At 56.6% G+C, this 25954-nt stretch overlaps 1 pseudogene across 1 annotated transcript; it reads right to left on the reverse strand.

The window, feature by feature from the left end:
• Positions 1-4797: 4797 nt before the first annotated feature.
• LOC307107553 (large ribosomal subunit protein eL6-like) lies at positions 4798-5622 on the reverse strand (annotated as a pseudogene). The gene has a single exon. The product of its transcript is annotated as a large ribosomal subunit protein eL6-like (transcript).
• Between the last annotated feature and the right edge of the window lie 20332 nt (positions 5623-25954).

Here is a 25954-nt window from a genome sequence, read left to right on the forward strand (position 1 = left end):
GGTTTAAAGAGTAAGACCTAATTCTTTAAGCCTTGGAATTACTAATAACAGCCTGACATTTGGGGAGGATTAATAGCAGAAAAAAACTACTTAGCATTTTAAAATATTTGAGGCTTTACTGACTTCTGAGACTGAGTGCATTAAAAACTAGTGGGATATAAATCTTACATCCTTTCATTTTGGTGAAACTGGCTGTTGTGACTCGAGGTCAATGTTCTGAGCAAACCACAGAGCCCCCTGGGAGGTGGTGGCGACGATCCTGCGGTCACACGCACACCCTGGACAAGGGTGGTGACAGGCACAGTGCTGGCGAGCGGCTGCTGTTACGACACCAACTTAGTGTATATTTCCTCGTTATGGCAGCTTTCCCAGGGTGGGAGTTGGGGTGCCTTCTTTCCCTTCTAGGAGCCTGGGCTCAACTATGCCATGTCCCTGAGTGCCCACCCCCCAGCCCCCACCCCCGGCCTGCGGAAGCCTGCCAGGTCCCCCTGGCTGTGGCCCAGAGCAGCCGGCACGGAGGCTGACGGGCCTTAGCTATGCATGACCCCGACTTTAGAGCTGGGACGAGTCCCCCCCCCGCCCATCCACACACCTACTCGGCCTCTGGGATGAGGTGGCCAGGAGGCCAATGAAACGAATAATGTTCCTACTGAGCTCCGGGTCCCTTACTCTATGGCTCAACGGTGGTCTTCTTAGCAAACGGAGAATCCGTCTTTCCCAGTGCTCAGTCCCAAGACCTTGAGGGGTCCTCCCTCCCCTCTTCCTTTGCACCCCAAGCCCAAGCAGTAGCAGATCCTATCCTTCAGAGTATACCCAGCAGGGACCGCTTTCCCCGCCCCACTGCTGCTTCCGCCGGCCAACCCGGCTCCTCTCCCGACTCCACAGCGGCCATTCCTGCTCGCTCTCTGCCAACGCGGCCACAGGCCCTTTCAGAGCACAGGGCCCTGCTCCCTCCGCCCGAGTGCCCAGTGCCTTTGGGCCTCGCCCCGGTGAAACCCTAAGCCCCCTTGCCCGCAGCCTGCATGCCGCTGTCGGGCCATGGAACCAGCTGTTCCGCTTCTCTCCCCACAGCAGGAAACCACCTGTGGATAGCTCCGGAGCAGCCTTTTCTATTTTCCCTGAAACATCTGTGCATGATCATTATTGATGGGGCACCGAGAGCAGTTCTTGAGATGCAAGTGCAGGCTTCAGACCCAGAAGGTTCTCACAGGCGATTCATTACTTGAAGCAATGATAAAAAATGGATTCATATTCACTTTGATTTAAAAAACAAACTGGAAAAATCTGCTTATGCCTAAGTTAGTGAGCATGAGCTATATCATCAGCAATAACCTTTTCGCGGTGCGCCTGTTATAAAAGAAGACGTGCCCCCAACTGCTCTGCGGACCGCGCTCCGGGGTCTGCATGCAAGCACCTCGCGGGGTAACATGGCAGCGTGTTGTGGGTCTCACTCCACGGGAGGGGAGGACCGAGCCTGCTTCTGCATCTCAATTATAGCGGCGCGTGAACATCCTGCTTCCCACTCACGATGGGGCGAGGAGTAAGACCCGTGAGCTACACTTTCACAGGATCGGAGCGGTGGATCCTGCGGGTCCAAGTATCGGTCACGCGGACACGCTCATCCTTCAGTCGCCCTGATGTCTGAGAAACGGAGGCTGTGCCGGCTTCTCTCCATCCCAGCTCTCACTGAGAAGCCCCGGACGCTCTGGGAAGGCGAGCTTCCCGGTTGTTCTCATTGCTGTTTAGACGAAGTGCCTGCTTCCGGCCACGGTCCGTGGAACCCGTTTGTGGGGTATAAATGTTGCACAGGTAGATGTTGCCAACAGGAGAAAGCCTGCCTATGACTTACTTGGGCTTCAAGAAAGCCTTTGACTCAGTGGCTCACAAAGGACTAATGCTCTCGGTCAGCGAGTCTGCCGTGGAGAGGGAGCCGCAGGGACCGGAAGGAGCCTGTCCAGATCCTCAAGACAGATCCGAGGGTCGCAGGCAGCTGGGAAGGGCAGGTCCCAGCGGCCGGGAAGGGCGCTGTGCTGGGGACGCCGACCCTTCAGGCTCCAGCTGCGGCCTTCTTCCTGCTACTCTGCCCGCCACCCGCGGCCACGCCAGTGCGGTGGCGAGGGCCTGGTACTTCTTCAGCCGGAGAGAGTGAGAGACACCCGGGCGGGTCAGGGAGGAGCTGCATTTGGCGGCGGAGCTGAGGCGGCAGTTTTCACGGAGGCTGCGCGGGCGATCTTAGGCTCTTCTGAGGATTTAACTTGTCTGATCCCAGGAGGCTTGAGCTGGCTTTGCTCTGGCATTTCTTTATCTTTCTAGTATCCATTTTGCAATTTCCCAATACCCTCTCACCCCTCAGCTCCCACAGCCCATGTGGGTTTTTATCCTCCCCCTACAAGTGGGGTGCAGAACCCCAGCCTGACGTGACCGGCACCTCGTACTCCCAAGAGCACAGAGGTTGGATCAGGGTGGACATGGGGCTCACGTTAGCCTCAGAGTGGCCCTCAGGACTCACTCGGACATGGCTGAGCCAAGACCCCCTCTTCCAAGCGAGCCCCTGAGGAGACGCCCTGCACCGCGTGGCAGGTGCATGGGGAAGGTCCATGCGCTCCCAGCCTTTCCTGGGAAGCAGGCTGCGCGAGGGGACTCTCAGGAGGGCACAGAGCCCACGCGTGGCCCGCGTCCCGGCATGGGAACCGCCGTCAGCATTTTCTGCACGTGGAGGCCAGTCTGCACTGGCTTTTCTGCTGCCTGAGACAAAGAATCCTGAATGACATCCTCCCCGAGGCCCCAGTTCCTGTCCGACTATCGGGTTTTGGGACATGGGTCCGGTGTTCCACCAACAAACAGAGAAGCCAGATGGGGGCTGTGGGGGCAGCTGGGTCCGCTGAGGCCACGGCCCTGCCCACCCCACCCTGACAAGGCTGGACCATGAGGGGGTCTTTGGAGAGGAATCAGGGAACCTTCTCAGAGCCCCGTTTCATAGGAGAGGGGAGGGGGACCCACGAGGGAGGGCCCCTCCACTGGTCCCGTGAGGTCTGCCTCCAGGGCAGCACTTTAGCTTGTAGTGGAGGCCGAGTTGTGTTCCCGTCAGTTCTTAGCTGTCATCGTCCTCACTATTGCCGTCATTGCCCATGTCCACGCCCTGCGACCTGCTGGACGCTGGGCTGTGTGTCCCACCCGCCTGGGCTTGGGGCCTCTCCAGGGAGCCCCCGGCATGTTAGTCCTGTCATCAGCTCCAGGTTACATATGGGCAAACCCAGGTCATTCTTTTGTTGTTTTTTTTTAAATCCTCAGTCAAAGATATGTTTTATTGATATTTTAATGCCCACCCCAGGAGTGAGGATATTTTCCCATTAATTTTTAGAGAGAGTGAAATGGGGGAGGGAGGGAGAGAGCGAGAGACACATCGACTGATTGCATCCCACAGGGCCAGGGATTGAACCTGCAACCAAGCTACGCGCCCTTGAGTGGGAGCCAAACCCAAGACCCTTCCGTCCATGGGCTGACACTCTCTCTCTCGCCATTTGAGCAACTGGCCAGGGCAAACCCAGGTCATTCGATACGAACTTGGTCAGCAGGGCATTCCCAGGGTCTGGAGCGCGGCTGCAGCCATGCTGAGCGCTGGCCGGGGTGGGCACAGCGTAGGAGGCACAGTCCTGCCCGCCTGGCCTTGGAGGCAGAGTCCTGTGACTAGACAACTAGACGCAGGAGTGGAGAAGTGGGGGCGGGGGGGGGGGAAGAGGACAGGCTGTGATTATCAGGGTCTTAAAGGCGGCTGTTAGGGATTGTCTTCTTTATCCCATGAGCCACAGAGGATCATTATGGATTTCTTTTAGGAGGAGGAGGCGATGAGCCTTGCATTTTAAAGAACAATTTAGAATAATGTGGGATTGAACAAGGGAAGTGTGCCAGAGAGCTTGGGAAATCCTTGGGGCACAGCCTTCGAGATGCAGGGGCCTAGGGTAAGGAGGCTGAAGAAGGGAGGTGCCAAGGGTGATGGCTGGGTCTGAGCAAACTCAGGGGGGTGGGGTGGGCGCATGTGCTGGGCACAGGGCAGACCAGAGACGGAGGTCTGGCAGGGAAACCTCGAGTTCAGGGCAGGCTGCGTGAACTGGGGGAGATTTGGAGGGCAGCTTCACCAAGCATGAGGCGGGCTGAAGGGTCGGAGGGGAGTTTCCATTTACAGACAGCAATTTGAACACAGACGCATGGGAGCCGCTAGGAAAGAAGAAGGAGTAAAAGTCAAATAGAATCAAGGCAAACAGAGGGGAGCAGGGCAGGGTCTGGAGACGCCAGCTCTGGGCGGCGGCGGCAAGGACCAGGAGGTGGGCCCACAGCGAGCAGGCAGAGAGGGTTTGTCGAACTGGCAACCAGGTCACTCACGTCCAATGAGAAAGGGAGGCCGGGCTGGAGAGCAGCCGGGGCAGTGTGTTTCCCTTTGTGGTTGAGATGGAGGGGAGTGTGTCTGAGCAGCAGTGAGGATGGTGAGCAGCAGTGAGGATGGTGAGCAGCAGTGAGGATGGTGAGCAGCAGTGAGGATGGTGAGCAGCAGTGAGGATGGCGGCTGAGAGGCTGAGGAAGAAAGTACAACTGGGAACCTGTTTCTCACAGGTGTGGATTCAGAACAAAGGTGCGAGATTGACCCTCAAATGCAGGAGGGCAGCCCCTCACCACGGGGCTACGGGGGGCAGGGGTGCAGAGGGCGGAACCAACATCAGGCTCCTTCGATGACATTAATTGCCATTTATTTTATTTTATTTTTTAACATATCGGTTACTTAATCGGGTTCCTATTAGAAATTCAGAACGCCAGTTTGTGAGGATAAAGCCCATTGGTGAGAGCGAACAGAGCGGAGGAGCCCGGGAGCTGAGGAACAGCTTTGGTTTTTGGCAGAATGTCTGAGTCCACAGCCTTCTGGTCAACCTTGCGCTGTTCTGTAATCTGGTATTTCTGTTCCTCTGTGATGAAGATCTCGCCCTCCTGGTGTCTGGGCGTACACAGCTTCTTTTTGAAGTGAGCATTCGTGAGATGTTTGGGGATTTCACACCCTGATATCAATTTTGGTGGAGGTGGCAATGACAAATTTCTGGTGTGTTCTATGCAGAGGAACTCGATGGAGGGACAGAGGTCCAGTCACAAGTAGCAGGCCTGCTCAGCTGCGTCAGGAAAACCACCCTCTTGCCTCTGTGGTGCCGGTGAGGGATCAGAATGGGCCCAGGACGGATGCTGGCCCGCAGTCTCCTCACATGCTGACTGAAGGGTTTCTCGCCGTGGCTCAACAGCTTTCGAGGCACATCTTCAGTAGGATAGCATCTACGCATTTTGCGGAGTTGTACCACTCGGGTACCACCATTCTTGTTGCCACCAACTGGTTTTGTGACAGTAGCAAGAACTTTCTCCTTTTTCTTTCAATCCTGGATTTAGCTGCCGAGTACTTCCTCTTGTGCCTTTGGGGAATACACAGCCGACCAGGAATACCTGCCAATTCCTCTGACAGGGACGGGGTTTCAGCTGCAGTGGGGCTTCCCCTTCTTAGGCGCCTTAACCTTGCCGCCGGCATCAGCCTTCTTGGCTTCAGGTTCTTCTCCTTAGTATCCGGCTTCTCAGTTTTCTTTCACCCGCCATCTCGCAAGATGGGAAAGAGCAATTGCCATTTATTTAATGGCTCCGTGACTTTGGGTGCAAACAGTTTCCAACAACATCATGTACGTCACCTTCTGGGAATAGTGGCTGTGCAGCGGGGACCTGGTCTTCACACAACACATCCATGTCCCAGCCCGGTGAGTACCGGTGGGCCTCAGACCACAGCGCCGCTCTCAGGTTCCAGTGTCCAGGCCACGTCAGGGGCTGGCAATGGAGGCGGCGTTGGGCCGTGTGAGGCTCCCTCGGTAAAGCCTCCTCCTGCAAGGCGTCCGCCCGGGGCTGGGAACATGGAGTGAACACCCTCCACAGAGCCTGGCGCTTGATGTGGGTCGGGAAGCTCTGTCCTCCGCAGACGAGGGTGTGCCAGGCTGCAGCAGAGTGAGGGCCTCGGGGGCTGAGCACCCAGAGTGAGAGGGGAGGCCGAGGCCAGGTCCAGTGCCAGGGCCCGTGAGGGTTAGGAGCACAGGAGGAAGGCCTGGCTGAGCAAACACGAGAGCAGGCAGGACAGGAAAGGGGGTCTGGGCCTCATGCTGTGCCCGACATGAGGGTGAGCGTGTGCCCACTGACGGGGTGGGACTCGGGATGCCTGGCTAGCCAGTCCTCCTCTTCCTATGGAGGCGACAGATCCTGGCCCCCGAGGGCGTTGCTTTCTGCACAGGGGGACCCTGTGACTGATGGACCCACCCAACAACAAAAGGAGATTTTCTGTTAAAGACATGTGAGAAATGCTGCATAGTCTATTCCCAATTGAAGAACTCAGTTGAAATTGTCATGCTAAAGATTAGGAAATCCTAAAGCAAAAAAAAAACCCAATTCATTGTTGTTGATGATTTCTTTAAGAGTGAGCCAGAAACACCATCCTAGGGGGTCTGCCTTCCAGGGCAAGGTTGGTGCCACTGGGAATGTCACACACCTGTGGGCCAGGGCCAGGCCCTGAGCTAAGTAAGCTGGGTGACGGGGGAACCCCAGCACCGAGCCCGAGGTCGGTGGGAATTTAAAACAACCCGGCCAGTATTCTCCGCTGGCATCGAGAGATCAGAGAGCCCTCTAATACCCACAGTTCCCTGTTTGATATGCACATTGCTTACCTGTGCAGACGCTTCCCGTTCCTGGTGCTGAACAGGATCCTGGGAACTGTCCTTGGTGCTAAGCATTGGCAAGGTCCTTCTCTGTCCCTTCCTGTCCCACTTGAGGCTGCCCTGGCTCTGATGCAGGGGCTGGCAGGGCAGCCGCAGCCCTCGATCAGACTTCGGGATGGGTCTTGCCGGCCCCTCTACGGTCCCCTCCTTGACAACCATGGTGGGAAATGTCCATAGGAAGATGGGAGGGGACCACGAAACTGCTGCTGTGGAAATAATTAAAGAAAACCTTCTGTTTATGAGCTGGGCTCAAAATGTTGCACTGCCCGGACTGAGGTAAGCTAAGTGGCCTCAGCCCTGCGAGCCAGCAAGGCCGTCCATGGCCTCCCCCGCCGCCCACACCTGAGTGCGGCGGCTACTGCTGTCCTCCCCTCCACGCACGGCTACCCTGACCTCGCCCTGGGCCCTGCCCCCAGGCCGAGTTTTGTTAAGCAAAAGGGAGGATGCTCTGCAGCCTCGCCCTTGAGCAAAGCACAGCCCTGCTCCGTGTTTGAGATCGAAGCTGGCGGGTTCCAACCAGGTCCTGAGGAATCCTCCACAATGTCGCCGAGCACGGAGTGCAAGCCCCACGGCTGCCCTGAACCAAAGGGCGATTGGATGCCACTGGACTTTCCACGGCTGAAAGCCTGTTCCAAACTCTTCTGGTCCAAGGTCCTCCCCACACACCTTGTGATCCATAGTCCTCCCCTCAGGCCTTGTGATCCACGGTCCTCCCCTCAGGCCTTGTGATCCATAGTCCTCCCCTCAGGCCTTGTGATCCATAGTCCTCCCCACACGCCTTGTGATCCATAGTCCTCCCCTCAGGCCTTGTGGTCCACGGTCCTCCCCTCAGGTCTTGTGATCCACGGTCCTCCCCACACGCCTTGGAATCTACGGTCCTCCCCTCAGGCCTTGTGGTCCATAGTCCTCCCCACACACCTTGTGGTCCATAGTCCTCCCCTCAGGCCTTGTGATCCATAGTCCTCCCCTCAGGCCTTGTGGTCCATGGTCCTCCCCTCAGGCCTTGTGGTCCACGGTCCTCCCCTCAGGCCTTGTGATCATAGTCCTCCCCTCAGGCCTTGTGATCATGGTCCTCCTCTCAGGCCTTGTGATCATGATCCTCCCCTCAGGCCTTGTGATCCAGGGTCCTCCCCACATACCTTGTGGTCCACGGTCCTCCCCTCAGGCCTTGTGATCCACGGTCCTCCCCATACGCCTTGTGGTCCATGGTCCCCCCCACACTCCTTGTGGTCCACGGTCCTCCCCTCAGGCCTTGTGATCCAGGGTCCTCCCCATACGCCTTGTGGTCCATGGTCCTCCCCACACACCTTGCTGGAGCGATGCTACAGGGCCCACAGCAAAGTGCCTCAGAAGATGCTTAATACCTTGAATCCCTCTTTATTATACACAGAACTGCACTGTGCAGATAACTTCAGCTGGATCGGAATTCCAATTTGAAATCCCAGCATAAAATGCACTCCCAAGAATACGTAATTAGACAATGTTTCTTACCGCAGCCTGGGTGCTTAGAGTGTTGAGTATGGGTTAATCTTGGAGAGATTTAAAACACCACCTGCTCACTTCTGTTAAAAATATATTACTATTGTAATTTCTGCTTCGCTGAAGAGCTTCATCCTCACGTACTTGTTTTCATCTTCTGAGTATGTGGTGTTTGCAGAAAGCCTGCAGGCAGCCGTACGGAGAAGGCACGTGTCTCCGCGGCGCGGCTGCCAGAACAGGCCTGTTGCTCAGGGCCTTCCGGGAAGCCTTCGCTGGGGAGTGCCCAGTCCAGCTCAGGCCAAGGACGGCCTTGGCCCTGCCAGGGTAAGGCTGCCTGAGGGCTGGGACGGGAGCAGGCCAAGACCTTGCACGGCCTGTGTTAGTGAAGCAGAGGTGATGACCCTTAAAATGTGAACTCGCTGCTTCAGAACAGAGAGCTCCCTAGAGGCCAGACCCTCCCCTTTCTCAGTCTGTGTTGCCCAGAGGGAACAGAGTCTTGATAAACAGAAAGAGGAGCCCTCAGAAGGGCTGCATTTGTGTTTGCCCTGCTTCTTCAATAAAGGCTACGGATGGTAGGGCCAGATGTGACCACTCCTACTATTCATAACAACATGGATGGAGGTGGACAGCATTATGCTAAGTGAAATAAGCCAGTCAGAGAAAGATAAATATCACATGATCTCACTCATTTATGGAATATAATCCTATCTAATAAAAGGGTAATATGCAAATTGACCATCACTCCAAAACACAAGATGGCCGCCCCAATGTGGTAAAAAACAGCCGCCCTCATGTGGGCACAAGATGGCCGCCACAAGATGGCCAGCAGGTGAGGGCAGTTGTGGGTGATCATGCCATCAGGGGAGGGCAGTTGGGAGGGACCAGGCCTGCAAGAGAGGGCAGTTGGGAGGGACCCAGTCTGCAGTGGAGGGCAATTGGGAGGGACCAAGCCTGCAAGGGAGGTCAGTTGCGGGGGATCAGGCCTGCCAAGGAGGGCCGTTGCGGGGAACCAGGCCTGCAGGGGAGGGCAGTTGGAAGGGACAAGGCCTGCAGGGGAGGGCAGTTGTGGGGGACCAGGCCTGTAGGGGAGGGCAATTGGTAGGGACCAGGCCTGCAGGGGAGGGCAGTTAGGGGCAACCAGGATAGCAGGGGAGGGCAGTTGGGAGGGTCCAGGTCTGCAAGGGAGGGCAGTTGAGGGGTACCAGGCCTGCAGGGGAGGGCAGATGGGGGGGGACCAGTCCTTCAGGGGCGGGCAGTTGGGAGGGACCAGGCCTGCAGAGGAGAGAAGTTGGGAGGGACTAGGCCTGCAGGGGAGTGCAGTTGCCGGGGCGGGGGCAGACCAGGCCGGCAGAGGAGGGCAGTTGGGGAGGACCAGGCCTGCAGGGGAGGGCAGTTGGGGGGGGGGACCAGGCCTGCAGAGGAGGGCAGTTGGGAGGGACCAGGAAGTGTGCACAGCAGAGGGAACAGCCAGCCCTGCAAGGGAGGGCAGTTAGGGGTGAGCAGGCCTGCAGGGGAGGGCAGTTTGGGGTGACCAGGCCTGCAGGGGATGGCAGTTAGGGGTGACCATGCCGGTAGGGGAGGGCAGTTAGGGGCAATTGGGCCAGCAGGGAGAAGTTAGGCGTTGATCAGGCTGGCAGGGGAGTGGTTAGGGGGTGATCAGGCTGGCAGGCAGAAGCAGTTAGGGGCAATCATGCGAGCGGTTGGGAGCCAGCAGTCCTGGATTTTGAGAGGGATGTCCTACTGCCCATTTAGGCTCAATCCCAAGGTCCTAAATGGGCAGTTGGGCATCCCTTAAGGGGTCCCAGATTTGAGAATGTGCAGGCTGGGCTGAGGGATATCACCCCCCGACACCGAGCATGAATTTTGTGCACTGGGCCTCTTGTGAACAACATAAACTAATGAACAAAAACAGATCCACAGACAGAGAAACAACGATGAGATGCTCAAACCTCAGAGGGAAGGTAGGGGAGCATGGGGATAAGGGGGAGAGATCAACTAAGAGACTTGTATGCATGCATAAACGGTAAGCCTAACCAATGGATGCAGACAACAGGGGGTGAGGGTGAGGGCAGGATTGGGGAGGTGGGGAGGAAATGGGGGAATAACCACACATTTGTAATACCTTAATCAATAAAAAAGAGAAAAATAAAACATCTTCTAATAGTTAAAAAAAAAAAAAAGAGGCTCAGTCCAAGCCCTGTCCGAAGCCCGTGTCCCGGGTCATCAGGGTTGCATGGGATGGTGCTGAGGCGGAGACCCCATGCTTTGGTGCAGGTTAGCCCAGTCATGGCCTCCTCCTGGGGGAAATGTGTCCATGTGGGTTTGTCTTTGTAACTGGGAAGGAAAGGATGCTACTGGTATGTACTGGGCAGAGGCCAGGAATGCTGCTAGACATCCTCCAATGCACAGGACAGCCAGAAACAAAGAATTATGCGGCCCCAGTGCCTACAGTGCCAAGACTGGAAACCTTGCCCTGTGGACTGAACGCCAGTGTCCCTCCAAAATCCATACGTTGAAGCCTCAGCTCCCAAATGTGATGGTATTGGGAGGGAATTGGGGTTTGATGAGGTCCTAAGGGTGGGGCCCTTAGGGTGGGATTAGTGCCCTTCCAGGAAGAGATGCCATCCAGAGAGTTTGCTTGCTCTCTCCCACTGTGAGGACACAGCAATAAAGTGGCCAGCTGCCGGCCAGGAAGAGAGCCCTCACGGGAATGAATGGGCCAGGCTGGCACCTTATCTGGACCCTCCCAGCCTCCAGAGCTGGGAGAACACGCTCGCACTGCTTGAGCTGCCCGGCTGTGGCATTTCGTTATGAGAGCCTGGAAGGCCAGGCAGCCCACACCGTTATTTGTTTATTTGAGCCTCTGCCTCTTTGTTTGCACAAGGAGTATCAGTGACACCACCTGGTTGTCCAGAGGCTGGGAGGGTTAAATGAGATGATGAATGGGAGGTACAGTGAATGGCCGATGACCCCTGTTCCCTCTGCCTCTCCCCAGGCCAACAGCCATCTTCCTAAACTTCTCTAACCATCATTCAGGTCCACCAGCATCAGGACCTTTTCAGGACACATTTGGACTGGACAGTGTTCTAAATAAATAAAGAAATAAATAAAAGGAGACACAGGGTGTCTCTCCATTGTGTTCCAGAAAACGGGGAGTCGGGTCCTGGCACCTCCCCTCGGGACCAGGAGGAACCACAATGGCAGGAATGGAGCAGCATCTACAGCTGCAAACCGGCTCTGGGCCCACTGCGGAGGCCCTATCACACGCCCGCCTTCACCTCCATTCAACCTTCTGTAAAGTGGGCGTCCCAGCAGTGCCTACCCCTCCGGGTGCTTGGCGGGGTTTTCCGTGAGGTCACCTTTGTACGGTGCCCAGAGCTGGGCCCAGCACTAAGGGAGCACAGCTTTCCTGTGGTGAAATATTGTTGGTTGACATCTCAGAGATAATGAGAAAATGTGGCCACAATTTCCCCACAAGACCAGGAGCCTCTGAAAGGCAACTTTAAGGACAGGACCATGAAGTCAGTCAGGCACTTTGCTGAGGTGTCACGCCAGGTCACCATCGCCAGAAGTCGGGGTCCCTGCCCAGGTCCAGGTGAGCCCTGCGCTGTGCCTGGGAAGGGAAGCTGGGTGGGGAGGCTCCGCAGCAGTTTAAAGCGGCTGACCTGCCCCCGGGGCCTGCAATGCCGGCCTGCAGGAAGGAATCAGAACTGAGCGGAATGGAGACATCTGGGTATAGCCGTGAGTTTTAGGGACTTCTCTCTACAGGTCAGCCTGGTAGCGACGCAAGTAAAGACAGTTTGGTGGGGAAGCAAAATCACAATTTTAGTTTCCTCAAACAGACCAATTTATCTATAAATGGAAAATCCCTTAAAGTGGAATATTCTAGAATAACATATTGAAAAGATTTCTAAAGGGAACCATCTTATAGGGAGTTTATCTGCTGACACAGATCCCAAGGTTAGTTCACCCATGTTGGGGGCAGCACTGCGGATTGCGCTGAGGAGAAGGAAAGGGATTGGGGGTGTTTCTGGGATGCACCCAGATGCGGGCGGGGGGGGGGGGGGGGGCGCGGCGCGGGGGATGCACTCTCAGTGCCCGGGGAACAATGGGAAGTGATTAGTTCTAGTTGCAGATCCGCCTGCAGCTACAAGAGGAAAGCAATCTCCTTTGTGAAAGGTCTGGGTGGAGAACCCAAGCCCGTCTTACAACCGAAAACGTAAAATTGATTGGATGCACATCTAACATTTTAGCAGAACTAAGTAGCTTTCCGTGTTGGGTAGGCGCCTGTCTACCAGCGTGGGCAGCGGCATTTCCGAGGCGGAGCACTCTCGGAGGGAGAGGGGATTACTCCTAACAAGCAGATCCTGAGTGTCCAGCTTTTCGTGCTCAGAGCAGAAACGTTGGAGCCATTCACGCCGTCCGAGAAAGAAGCATCGAGGAAGGGACTGGGCCAGCTGGGCGGGCCAGGAGTCGCTGACAGGCCCAGGTCCAGGGTGAGGGTATAAGCCATGAACTGCGCCAAGTGAGAAGCGGTGCCACAGGTTGGGGTGCGGCTCTGACCCAAACAAAACCCGCATGGAGCTCCCTGCTGCAGAGAAGAGCCGATTCATGACAACACGTGAAGAGAAGCAGGCCACACAGCGTGTTGGGAGGCGATGGGGCCGTGAAAGCATCCAGGGAGCCCGGCTCTGGGGCGGTGATGGGTGTCACCACCTGACATGGCACGGTGTCCGGGGAGCGCCGAGCAGCCGAAAGTCGTGCACATCTGGAGAAGATGAGGATGTGAGTTCGGTGGTTGTGGGGGGAAGTGTGCACAGCAGAGGGAACAGCCAGGGACTGTAGAAATGAAAAAGAAAACAAAAGAAATGGAGAAAGGCAGCCTCCCAAATGGTTTGCTATTCATACTGAGTGATGAGTTCTCAATAATTAAACTTTTCAGATAGCTTCCGGGCAACCCAGTTTGGGCCACTCTTCAGAAGTGGCTCAGTACGCCTGTGAATACAGATTTCTCTACAAGGCTGAATTAGAGGAAATACAAACCCATGACTAGCAAACACAAACACCAAACACAGAATGTAAGTACACTGTCTTCAGTTATTTGGGTTGTTCATTTGACTAACTGGTATGTTAAATTTCAAGCTCTCAGAATCTGGAAAACATTTGAGAGAGGGAAGGACTGCCACACACCTAACATGTTGAATAACAGATCTCTCCAACAGGGAGATGGAAATGTCATTTAGGTCCGGCCGGCGTGGCTCAGTGGTTGAGCGTCAACCTATGAACTAGGAGGTCACAGTTCCAGGTCAGGGCATGGGCCCGGATTGTGGGCTCGATCCCCAGTGTGGGGCATGCAGGAGGCAGCTGATCAATGATTCTCCCTCATCATTGATGTTTCTATGTCCCTCTCCCTTCCTCTCTGAAATCAATAAAAATATGTTATTTAAAAAAAGGAATGTCATTTAGCATTCCTGTTCCTTGTTTTGCTGGGAGCACGTCCAGCATCGGAGGGCAGCGAGGTGGCCCACTTCAGTGCTTGGAGAGCAGAGCGGAGCTTAGGACCGGAAGCGTGTAAACTTGAAACCATGCACAGATGAGTACGTGAGCTCCACATTCTGTTCCACATCTGGGTCCAAATTTGTTTTAAGGTAGATATGTCTGACGCCAAGTCTGCTGTGAGGTTTGAATGCTGCCGCCACGTTAGTCAGCTTCCTGGAAGTCTCCCTCCTCAGTGAAGATTGTGAGGTCTCCCTCCTCAGTGGAGATTGTGAGGCGCGGTCCTCAGTCGCCTTTGGAGGCCCCTTCGCGACCACGTAATGGTTTTCACCAGCTCGCCCCTGGTGATTCACACCCATTTCACAGCGGAGCGGGTACTGAGGGGGTGGCTGCCCCGCTGCTCGCCCTCCTTGGTGTTCGGACGGGTGTTATACAAGCGACCAGGTGCAAAGGGAGGGCAGGAGAGGACCCAGCAGAGGGTGAGGGACGCGTCTCCTCACCAGGGTTCAGGGACCAGCTGATGTCATGGAGATTCCTCTTGGATGGGAAGAGAGGATCCCTCTATTGGCATCGCAGACCTTGGCCCCTGGCCCCCACCCTCTCTGCCTCTTTGGGTCAGGCGCTCCTTGGACCCCAGGCACCAACACCCCCAGCTGAGATGTTCTCAGATCCTCAGTCCTCTGTGACTCTGGGAAGTCCCGGCACCGACTCCTAACGCCGCTGATGCCAGCACTGTCCCCTCGAGGGAGCGCTCCTAGTGAAAGCACGTGTCACCATCTCACCTGAACGTGTGTGCCTAGAGGCGATTCAGGAAAATCGGGAAACGTGGCTTCTGTGGACAAGCCACCGCGAAGCTCCTGCAACCAAGCTCACTGACTGTCCGAGGTCACTGGAAGCACATGGTGCTGACTTTATTTATCTTTATTGTTGAAAGTATTACTTAGGTCATCCTTTCCCCCCCTAACATCTCCCAGTCGCTCCTGTCTCCCTCCCCTAGGCCCTCCCACCCATGTCTGTGTCCACGGGTTATGCACGTATGCATACAAGGCCATTGGCTGATCGCTTCCCACCTACCCTCCCTCCCCCCCGTCTTCCCTCTGAGGCTGAACAGTCTGTTCATGCTTCTATGATTCTAGGTCTACTTTCGGTCGTCAGTTTATTTGGTTCATTACATTCCACATATGAGTGAGATAGTCAGAGAAAGGTAAGTATCATGTGATCTCACTCATATGTGGAGCCTAATGTGCTGGTTTTTAAAAAGCCTTTATAGTGTGTACAATGTTTGCCATAGGCGGTGGGTTTCACAGGAAATCACTGTGTGTGGACGGAAGGAAATGGTGCATCTCTTGGTTCCTGGTTTGAGTGAGATGGTTATAATGTGAGTTCTAGGAAGTGGAATGCGAGACACGCCCAGGGCTGGGTCCCTGAGGACATCCCTGCCAAGGAGCAGACGCCCCTCCCCCCGGGCGAGCTCTGAGGCACCAGGAGGCGGACTGTGAGCACTCGTCTCAGAGCGTTCTCTTCCAACGAGGAAATTAAGGGGGGCTGCCCGGCCGTGCCCACGACTTCCTTAGGACTTGGAAATTGCCACGACTTCCTTAGGACTTGGAAATTGCCACGTGCCTGCCTGTGTCTTTTCCCATTAGTCACTGAAGAAAGTGAACGTGCACTCGGTGTCTAGATGGAGTCACTGTCCTGTCTCCCACGACAGGCCCATGATTCCGTTTGATGCCTCGCTGCTCGCAGAACCGGCACTGCTGAGGGCAGCTTCACCTGGTGTGGGAGGGAGACTCCTTCCTGGAAAAGGCGCGGGAGGAAGCTCGAGGAGGTGCAGCCTTCGCCATCTTTACCACCGCCTTCCGTGCCCATCGGACCGGAGGCAGAATGCCTTTTCCTCGGTGGTCCACAGGGTTCTGTGCGTGCTGAGTGAGTGTCCCAATAGAAATGGTTGATGTGCTTCTGTCACATGCCCGTTGGAAGGACAGGTTTCCGTGGGGGATGGCCATGCACCCGTGTGCGTGTGAACCTGGCGCTGCGTCCCGCCGGGGCCTCCGCGTCCCTGGGGCGGCCCCTGCAGTCCCGCTGCCTGTGGAACGCTGAGCAGCCTGGCTTCCGTTAGGGACCAGAAGGTGTGACTGTGACAGTATGTCTCACCTTCCCTTAAAACGGGGCCACCAGTGCTTTCGACGTGTGTGCCACGCCCCTTGGCATGCGATCTCCCCCGGGAGGCCCCACGATGCCTGAGGGAAGGCCAGCGGGCGTGGTCCGGGTGGGTGCGTGTGGATCCACTTCTTTATTGTACCCTTTCCCCCAAGACACACCCATGAGCCTTTATTGCCAAAGCAGAAGCAAACGCAGCCGTGGACTTTGGAGGTGCAGCTGAGGGAAGGGGGACCCGCCCTGCGCCTCAGGGTGCTAGACGCTGCTTGTGTGATCATGTGCGGAGAGACACAGCCTCCTTCCCTGTGGAGTTTGGAGCAGCCGTCTGCCCGCACACAGCAGACTGGCCAGCCCCCGCCTCCGTGGGACGTGGCTCGGAGGCTTGGCTGGTGTTCCACGTGCCATCGCGTTTCTACCAGGCACGTGGCTACCTGGGTCTTGGGACGCGCACCATGTGTGTGCATTTTCAGATTCCCCCTTGCTGGTGATGATGAAATTTCAGCAACCCTCAGAGGCCCTTTAACCTGACATTTCGGGAGGTTTGTCTTAGAAACGACTCTATAGGACAGCCCCGCCCTCCTCTGCTGTCCGAACGAACGCTGGCACAGCTCTGTGATGAGAGCCTCGATCACCCACCTGAGTTGCTCGGTGTTGTTAGTCTTCCTGGACGTGGTCACCCAGGGAACCAGGGCGGAGTCCCAGCCCTCCTGGCAGGTGGCACTTCTCAGCCACAGGCCCCCCTGCGGCCACCGTTGAATCACTTCCCCTCCGTCTTGGGATTCCAGGTGAAGAGCGGGACAGCTCAGGCCCCCACAGCTGCTCAGACTTCTCTACTGAGCAGAGCGAAGTATAGAGGCTGCCGTGACAGGGTGTGCAGACTCCGGATTTAGGGTGCATTGCGCTGCTCCCAGTTCTGAAGCTGAAAGTCCAGCTCAAGGTCCAGCCGAGCTGGTTCCATACCAGGCCTCTCTCCTTGGTGTGGAGGTGGTGTCTTCCCCAGGCCTTCCCTTGCGGGGGGGAGGGGGGGAGAGGGGAGGGCTGTCTGAGCCCTAACCCGATCTTCCTATACAGACCCCAGTCCTATTGGGTGAGGGCCCACCCATGTGACCTTAATTAACCTTAATGAGGTTAAATGCCCAATCTCCAAATACAGCCACCTTCTGAGGGTCTGGGTTACAGCTCTGGCATATGGATTTGGGGTCACAATGCCGTCCGTAGTATCTATGTGCTGATTCACTGGCGAACTGGAGCGAAAGTAGGGTGTCATTCAGCCGGTTAAGTGATCACTGTGCGAGTAAGGAGAGGTGAGCTTGAGCAGGTGCCCAGTGGGGCTGTCCTGAGCCCCGGAGCCGCCCTCAGCCGCCTCCTGGTTGGCAGACAGCAGGCGGTCCTTGTAAAGACACTGAAAGATGAAATGTGGGTGCAGGCTGCCTTGGAATAACGGTTCTGACCTCAAGCAACATTTTCTCCTCTGTCCATTAGAAGTGAAAGGGGTTCTTTCTCTCCAGAGGCAGCATCCAAGAGGAAGCAAGGACAAAGCGTCCCCCGACAGGATCCAGCCCGCCCCCCACCCCCGCGTGTCTGAGTTTGCAGTGCTGTTTGTGGTTGAAATATTCAAAGTGGATGAACACGTGTAACACAGGCAGCCAACAACGTGACGGTGACGGGCAAGGACTCAGCAGTCCTGTCGATGCGCTCGGCGCCGATGTTCTGAGAAGTGGCTTCCTGAGAGCCCGGCTTTTGTTTCTCTCTCTGTGCGGCGTTGGGCTCCCGACCGCACGATGGGAGATGAGTGGAAACACACCAAAAGCATCATTGTGGACAGGTGCATGATTGAGCCGCCGATGTTTGAGTGGCAGCCGGAGCATGAAAGCAAATACTAGCAGAGAAATCTGTGTGGTTTTAGAGTTAACAGCTCTGTAGCATGATTTTCTTTGGAAGAAGAGTTTATAATCACCCTTTCTGAAAGTGCCAAGCAAAGCAATTACACACTTGGCAAGCCATAAAAACAAAACAATTTGGCAAATGCCTCATTAACCAAGTTCCCAGGTCAATGCAAGGGTTTATTTTATTTAAATCAGGAGATTAATTTTTTTTAAAAGGGGCTGACGTTTTAAAATGGTATTCTTTCCCAAAAGTGAGGCCCGGCCGGCATGGCTCAGTGGTTAAGTGTCAACCTGCAAACCTGGAGGTCAGTCATGGTTTGATTCCAGATCAGGGCACATGCCCAGGTTGTGGGCTCAATCCCCAGCAGGGGGCGTGCAGGAGGCAGCGATCGATGATTCCCTCTCATCATTGATGTTTTTATCTCTCCCTCTCCTTTCCTCTCTGACATCAATAACAATATATTTTTTAAAAAGTGAGCAAGGTAAAGGGAGGCGGGCACGTCACTCCTGCACACCCAACACATTGAGGCAACGGGCAGGAGAAGCCACTGGCCAGGCCTATTCCCAACGACCTGGAGCCACCACTGCAGGGTGCCAGCATTTCAGTCTCATAACTTGGGGCGAGCCATGAAGATAACGCCTACGGAAGCCATTTGCCTACATGGACACAATTCTGCAAGGTCGCTCCCCTCTGGGAAGTGCTGAGGCTGGTTTACTTTCAGGGCTGCATTCCCGGGGTGCTGAGGGTGTGCAAGCACAGATCGCCCTCCTCTCTCGGGAGGCCCCTCGCACACCTGTGCCCGCGTTCCGGCCGCAGCGGGGAACACAGACACAGCAGGCGGGGCGAGTCCCCTGGGTCTGGCTACGTTTCATGCGACAGTTTTGTTGGCTACTTGACCAAGAGAGTTCTCACACATTAAAAACTACCTTTTACATACATCGGATGCATTTATGTTAAATTTCTTACAAATGCAAAGTAACTTAAAGCCACATGCAATGCCACCACTTCAAGTCTGTGAAACAATTAAATGAGAGCCACAACCCCGCCTTCAGTCTCAGTCCCCAAAAGGCGGGATTCTTTCTGCTCAGGACTCGGGGTACAGATTCTCCTTCATTTTGTGCCGTCCAGTCTCATCTCTACAAAACGCAGGCCTGTCACACAGGCTGGCCTACAGCTCGTTTATCCACTAACTCTGTAACTAGAACGTTTCCCACGTCATTCCGCAGAGATCCTTCTTCACGGGAACGCAGGACTCTGTTCTGTGGGGATAGTGTCACTGATTCACGTGTCCCTATTGGTGGGCAGTCATGGCATATCCATTTTATACACTTTGGTGTGTCTATCTTTTTCTGCTCAATTGTTATTTCTGTAACTTAGACACCAAAAGTCCACTTCTTTGGTCAAAACGTTGTGTGCATTTTTAACTTTGATGCAAGTAGCCACGGCACTCTTAAGAAACGTGGGTCCCATCTATATCCCTGCCAATAGCACGTGAAAGCACCATGTCCCCCTGCCCCACCATCTCGGGGCATTATTGGTTTTTTGCTATTTTATGGGCAATAGAGGTATCTGATTGATGTTTGCTTTGCATTTATTTAATTCTTAGTGATGTGCATGATCTTTGTGTGGGCTTATTGAGTATGGCTCTGTTTCCTGCCACAGCAAGTGGAATCGATAGAATTTTCTAAGGTTGGACTGATCATTATTAATACTGTTGGCTGTGATGATTAATCACAACAGCACTGCTCACTAGCAGTCAATGAGCAAGCCCACGTTTATCACTGGATTTCCGTCACAACGCTGTCTGCTTACTTCTTCAAGAGGCTCTTCCCAATAAGCTCCACTCTGCACCAGGCTGCGAGGGGAGAGGAAATGATGAGAAGAGGCCTGTGGCTTCACCGGGTCAGAGATGGGACGCCGCCATGGCCAGGTGTGGGACTTACCGGCATAGGCCTAGCAAGTTGGCAAGCCAGGGACCAGAGCCCACACTCTTTTTTATATATATATATATTTGTATTTATTTATATAATGGTACAACATGGCTGGGGATGGCCGTGGATGGAGGAGGAGGCTGGCCTGTGGAGTTTACCTGGAAAAGCTACTCTGACAGCAGGTGGGAGAGGTGGAGTGTCGGGCCTTGCGGTCTGTCCCTCCCCTCTGGGCAGGCAACACGGAGTCAGTTTGGAGAGTTTGGGGTGGGGGTGGGGGCTCGGGGACACAGGCCTGAGTGAAGGCAGGGCAGGCAGGGGGCCTGGCTGGATGGTGGCAGTGGCTCCCGGACACAGAGGCCTGGGGCCTGGGCCCAGGAGGGGCCGGGGAGGCAGGGGCCTGCAGCCAGCCCCGGAGGAAGCGCTGGGTCCGGCTGACAGGGGACTGAGCGCAGCACCAGACGGAGAAGTGGGGGAGTCCCTTTGTGTGACAGCTGCCGAGGTAGGGCCAGGCCCCACAGGTCGGGGCTGAGCAGAGGCCCTGGCAGAGGACACCTTGCCTAGACGTGGCCCTGGAGGCCAGGGAGCGGCCTGCCCCCCACAGCAGGAAGGGAAGTGAGAAAAGGAGTGTTTACTCCTGGCGGGGGGTGCACAGCACCCAGCGTGTATGGCTTCAGCTCCACAGAGGTGGGCGGGGAGCTCTGAGGGGGAGACAGGGACTGCACCCGGGTGGGCACAGCCCTGGGCCCTGGGCAGAGGGGCTTTGCCACAGAGCCCATACTTTTAACATCCACACTCTGCAACCGAAATGAACCCCCGTTTCTACTGTTCCACTTTGGGGGTGTTTCCTAGTCGCCCAGACAGACTTAAATTAAAACAACTTCAGCCCCAAATTCCTACGTGGAAGGGGGTGAGCTCTTGCTAAAACATGTTCTTGCTGTTACGTTTCAATTTGTCTCTTCAGAGCCTGACCCGCGCCTCGGTCACTGCCGGTCCAACATGAGTTACGTCTTCCTGTTAGAGCAGCAGGGAACACCCACAGGCGGCCCGGAAGCGGGTCTGGAAGCGGGGAAGCGCGTTCTGTGCGATTGCTCGCAGGAGAACCCGCCCGGCGTGATGCGCAGCCTGGTCCTCACAGGAGCCGTCGCACTTCAGGAAATCGGAATTAATTCGTACCCTTCGGATGCACATTTAAGCCTGTTGACATTTTATTGTAGTGCTACTAATGAAAGGAAAATTATTAATAATTGTTCCTACTTGAGTGTGACAAATGTCACCTGGCCGGGAAGGCAGGAGCAAACCCTGACGGCAGTGAAAGCTGCGGGTGGCTGTTAATGTTGGCGCCGGAGCCGGCACGGTGTGATCTCAGCCTCCGGCGCGGACAGGCCAGGGAGCCCGAATGGCTGTGCGCATGGCCACCTGAGTTCTCTCAGCCGCAGCGGCCGCGACCAGGCGGGCAAAGGGCCCGGAAGGAGAGGGAGCGAAGTCCTGCCCACACAGCTGCGGGTTGCGGAGCCAGCAGGCGCGGGGGAAGCCCCTGGGTGGGCGCTGTCATCAGGGACCCCTGGGTGGGCGCTGTCATCAGGGACCCTGGCTCGGGGAGGCCACGGGAGGGAGGAGGAGGCATCCGTGTCCATTCCGGGGCAGCAGTGGAGCTGATGGTCTCAGAAAACACGGCGTGTCCCCACGGCTGCTGCTCTCACGGGGACCACCCCTGGCAGCGTCCGAGACGGGCCCTGGACGTGGGTTCCGTCCCGCACGAGGTTCTCCAGGAGACAGCCCGCAGGGATGTGCTGTAGCGGGTAGGGGAGAGGGAGAGGAGGAGCGAGACTCAGACTCTAAGGAACTGGCTCCCGGGACAGTGGAGGCTGTGCAAGCCGGAGCCGGCGGCGTAGGCCAGCAGACTAGAGACCCAGGGGAGGGACCTCCGGGCACCAGGCCGTCTCTGGCAGATTCCCTCTTGCCCAGGGGAGGTCGGCCTTTGTCGCAGGAAGGCCTTGGACTGATTGCATGAGGCACACCCACGTGACAGAGTATAATCTGCTCTAAGTCCAGCAATTTAAATGTTCATCTCCTCCCCCAACTCCTCACCTTATGGAAATGTCCAGAATAAAGTTGGAGCGAATGTCAAGGCGCTATGGCCCGTCCAAGTTGACACTTAAAAATCGCCCCTACGTTCTGTTCCCACAGTCACGGGTCCTTACCTTCTGGGTCAGGCGCTCAGCCCAGCAGCAAGCAGCTCCGTGTTCCCAGGAACCGGAACCACAAGAGCGGGCCCGCCGGAAAGCACACGCCGCTGGCGGCCACCGCGGCCGCCCCAGGTAGGTAAGACCTTTCGCAGACCATCCAACACCCTCCCTGGGGGGCACGGGCAGTCCTCTGCCCTCCCTGGGACGCGAGGCTGTTCACAGTTACTCCGCAATTCCAGGGTTCTTCCTGCGCCCGCCTTCCTGGGGCGGAGCGGCTCCCACCTGCGCAGCAGGCACGGCCAGGAGCTGGTGACCCAGAGGCACCTCGGCAGGCACGGCCAGGAGCTGGTGACCCAGAGGCACCTCGGCGGGCACGGCCAGGAGCTGGTGACCCAGAGGCACCTCGGCGGAGGGTCTGTGCGGGTGTTATGCGCGCAGAACGCCTTGTAAAAGGTGTCACACCCGCCGGTGTAACGGGTCTCACACCGGTCGGGGGCCATTGGAATGGTGCGATGTCAAACAGCTGGTAAAGCTTGATTTAGGCGCGGGGTGGTAAATGTTGGCCACTGCTCCTGGTTAAAATTAGGCGAGAGCGGCATCACTGGGAGCGGCAGGACCTGGCGCCCAGCCCGGGTCAGCAGGTTCTCGCAGGGCAGCCCCTCGCGCTGACAAACGGGAGGTGGAGGCCAGACAGGAGCCCAGCGGTTGACAGGCCATTAGGAACTCACACAGGTGACTCGGAGGCGGGACTAGAGGGCGCGGGGCGCCCCTTATCTCATGGTCCCTCCCGGGCCTCTCCACAGGGTCAGCGTCAGGCAAACCGTCCTCCCGCCCAGAGGCCCTGTGCTTGCGACCACACGGCTAACACATGGCGAACACACAGCTAACACACGGCGAACACACGGCAAACACACAGCGAACACACGGCAAACACACGGCAAACACACGGTGAACACATGGCGAACACACGGCAAACACACGGCGAACACACGGTGAACACATGGCAAACACACAGCTAACACACGGCGAACACACAGCTAACACACGGCGAACACACAGCTAACACACGGCGAACACATGGCGAACACACGGTGAACACACGACAAACACACAGCTAACACACGGCGAACACACAGCTAACACACGGTGAACACATGGCGAACACATGGCGAACACATGGTGAACACACGGCTAACACACGGTGAACACACGGCAAACACACAGCTAACACACGGCAAACACACAGCTAACACACGGCGAACACACAGCTAACACACGGCAAACACATGGCGAACACACAGTGAACACACGGCAAACACACAGCTAACACACGGCTAACACACGGCAAACACACGGCGAACACACAGCGAACACACGGAGAACACACGGCTAACACACAGCGACCACACGGCTAACACACGGCGAACACACGGTAAACACACAGCTAACACACGGCGAACACACAGCTAACACACGGCAAACACATGGTGAACACACAGTGAACACACGGCAAACACACAGCTAACACACGGCGAACACACAGCTAACACATGGCGAACACATGGCTAACACACGGCGAACACACAGCTAACACACGGCGAACACATGGCGAACACATGGCAAACACATGGCTAACACACGGGGAACACACGGCAAACACACGGCTAACACATGGCGAACACACGGCGAACACATGGCTAACACACAGCTAACACACGGTGAACACACGGCAAACACACAGCTAACACACGGCAAACACACAGCTAACACATGGCGAACACATGGCTAACACACGGCGAACACACAGCTAACACACGGCGAACACATGGCGAACACACGGCGAACACACGGCTAACACACGGTGAACACATGGCAAACACACGGCTAACACATGGCGAACACGCGGCTAACACACAGCTAACACACGGTGAACACACGGTGAACACACGGCAAACACACAGCTAACACACGGCGAACACACGGCGAACACACGGCTAGCTGCTGGGGGGCGGAGGCCGTGGCTGGCAGCCTTCTTCCACCTCCCACTCCATAGGACGCTCTCTTCCCACACAGGGCCTGGCCCACGAAGACCCGCAGGACCCGCAATTTCCGGGAAGAACGGGGCCTCACTCCCCCGTGTGGAGGGGCCCTCACTCCCCGTGTGGGGGGCCCTCACTCCCCGTGTGGAGGGGCCCTCACTCCCCGTGTGGAGGGGCCCTCACTCCCCGTGTGGGGGGCCCTCACTCCCCGTGTGGAGGGCCCTCACTCCCCGTGTGGAGGGGCCCTCACTCCCCCGTGTGGAGGGGCCCTCACTCCCCGTGTGGAGGGGCCCTCACTCCCCGTGTGGAGGGGCCTCACTCCCCGTGTGGAGGGGCCCTCACTCCCCGTGTGGAGGGGCCCTCACTCCCCGTGTGGAGGGGCCCTCACTCCCCGTGTGGAGGGGCCTCACTCCCCGTGTGGAGGGGCCCTCACTCCCCGTGTGGAGGGGCCCTCACTCCCCGTGTGGAGGGGCCCTCACTCCCCGTGTGGAGGGGCCTCACTCCCCGTGTGGAGGGCCCTCACTCCCCGTGTGGAACTCAATGTAAAGAAAACACACTGTCCCACGGGGTGAAGGGGCTCCATCAAAAGCTGATTTTCTCGGAAGGACAACTCGATGCCTTTGTGAGCGGAGCAGCGTTTAAGCACCCCTCCCCCATTTCTCCAGCCGGCGGAGCCGCCTGAGCCAGGACAGAGACAACTTTCCAGGGGAAACCCCGCCCTGGAGGGCAGGCCTGCTGCTCCGACCCCCTGCAAAGCCTTCCTGCTCGCTGAGAAGCTCAGGTGGCCGGGCAGCCTGAATCAGAAGACAACCGAGTCACAGGTGTGCTGCCCGAGGGACGAGCGCGAGCCCACTGAACGCCGTGGCCTGAAAACAGGCGGGGGACAGGCTGTGGATCTACGCCGTGATCCCCGTCTCTGTGACCTGCCCCCGGACCCTTGGCCAAAACCCACAGCGATGAAAACACATCCCGTGGCTTTGGACTGAAAAGTGCAGAGAAGTTAGACTGTCCTGGCTTCCCTTTATGAGCGGAAACGCCCCAACCCGCCTAAGCCCCGCTTCCCCATCTCCAACGGGGGCCTGTGCGCACCTCCCGACGGAGTGTCCTCCCAGAGCGGACCGCGCACCTGAGCGTGGGCCCCACCTGACATTTGCTGAGCGGACTCGTTGCACAGATTTGCTGAGGTCTACAGAGGCGGAAGCTCTGAATGGGGCTTCTCAATGGGAAGGGAAGGGGCTTCCTGGGGTTGGAATCTCTCTCTCTCCTTTTCTCTCTCTCCCCCTCCCTCTCTCTCCCCCTCCTTCCCTCTCTCTCTCTCTAAAAGCAAACGCTGGGCTGTCTCCCAGGACACCCCCTGCACCACCTGGTTTCCCTGGCGTCCGAGGGCAGCTTCCACTCGGCTCGGCAGCCGGCGCTCCTGGTGTGAGCATGTAGTGAGCTGGGAAGGCCACAGGTCTTCCTTACACAGCAGATGCCGTCCCCGAGCCACGTGGTCCTGACTTCAGTTAGCGCCTCTGCGTTCCATGCGTGTCAGTGACGAGGCTGACATGTGGCTCTGAGGCCCACGTGTCCTTGTTATCTGATTAACTTTGTCACGTGCTGAGTTCTGGAGCCCCCGCGTCAGAACGAAAACCTTTCCCTAGTGAACACTAATCTCCGTTCCAACACGATCCCGTTTTACTGTCTCTTTTTTTAACGTAAAAGAAAATGCCAGGGCCTGAACTTCCTTCGAAACAAGCGCCGCTTCTTAGACGTGCCGGTGTTGGTGGTAAAATGCAAGCTGCCAGGTGTCCTCGCTGACCTGTCTCGGCACAGGAAGAGCCACTGCGAGGGGAAGAAAGCCTCTGCCCGGGGGAGTGCACGCAGAAACACCCCTGAGCCGTTCTGAGAGCCGCCCCCGCACCCCCCCCCCCTCCGCCAGCCCAGGGCAGAACAGACCACCACCGGCTAAACCATCCTCCCACAGCGGGACAGGAAAACACGGCCTTTTAGGTATG

Source organism: Cnephaeus nilssonii (assembly GCF_951640355.1).
Source record: "Cnephaeus nilssonii genome assembly, chromosome: 11".
NCBI lineage: Eukaryota > Metazoa > Chordata > Mammalia > Chiroptera > Vespertilionidae > Cnephaeus > Cnephaeus nilssonii.